At 41.4% G+C, this 1,004-nt stretch overlaps 1 pseudogene; it reads right to left on the bottom strand.

Moving 5' to 3' along the window:
* Positions 1 to 259: 259 nt before the first annotated feature.
* LOC113920023 lies at positions 260 to 576 on the bottom strand (annotated as a pseudogene).
* Positions 577 to 1,004: the final 428 nt, after the last annotated feature.

The raw sequence follows: 1,004 nt of genomic DNA, 5'->3' as shown, positions 1-1,004 counted from the left end.
GTCAGTTCCTATCATATTTTTAAGAGGGGAAAACAGTGGCAGCACTTGCTCAACCAGACTTACTATCAAAGTTCAAAAAGCTGATCATAATTCATTTAACCACAAGCCAATCTTATTTAAATCAGGACTGTCTAAAAGAAATATTCTATCAGCCATTCATGATCTGAATTCTGGTGTATGAGATCAATTTAAATATGGTACACATAAAAAAAGTCATGAGACATTTTTGTTTTTTAATAAATAAGGCAATGGCCAACTATTACTCCTTAGTCACTTTTTTGAGATAAGCTATCAAGTCTGCTCTTTCCCCTGTCTTTTTAATGTCAGTGGAGATCATTTTTGTTCCAGGGATGCACTTCTTGGGATTCTCCAAATATTTATCAGTGTCTCCTCTCCCCAGGTGATGCCTTTGTTCTTGTTGGCATCTGTGTAAGAAAATCCAGGGGACTGACCAGTCTTTCTCCCAAATAAACCATGAAGATTGGACCCAGTCTTGTGCTTGCCCCCCTTTTCCACAGTATGGCACTGGGCACACTGCTGAACAAAAATCTTCTTGCCCTTCTCAACATCACCCATTTTTATTTTTTAAAGATTTTATTTATTTATTTGACAGAGAGAGAGATCGCACAAGCAGGGGGAGCAGCAGACAGAGGGAGAGGCAGAAGCAGGGCTCGAACGCAGGACCCTGGGATCATGACCTGAGCAGAAGGCAGATGCTTAACCGACTGAGCCACCCAGGCACCCCACATCACCCATTTTTATTTTATTTTATTTTATTTTATTTTATTATTATTTTTTTAAGATTTTATTTATTTATTTGACAGAGAGAGACACAGCGAGAGAGGGAACACCAACAGGGGGAGGAGGAGACAGAGAAGCAGGATTCCCACTGAGTGGGGAGCCTGATGTGGGACTCGATCCCAGGACCCTGGGATCATGACCTGAGCCAAAGGCAGACGCTTAACAACTGAGCCACCTAGGCGACATCACCCATTTTTAAATCA

The sequence above is a fragment of the Zalophus californianus genome, chromosome 3 (assembly GCF_009762305.2).
Source record: "Zalophus californianus isolate mZalCal1 chromosome 3, mZalCal1.pri.v2, whole genome shotgun sequence".
NCBI lineage: Eukaryota > Metazoa > Chordata > Mammalia > Carnivora > Otariidae > Zalophus > Zalophus californianus.
The sequence above is the reverse complement of the archived record's forward strand: the minus strand, read 5'-3'. Positions and strand labels throughout refer to the sequence as shown.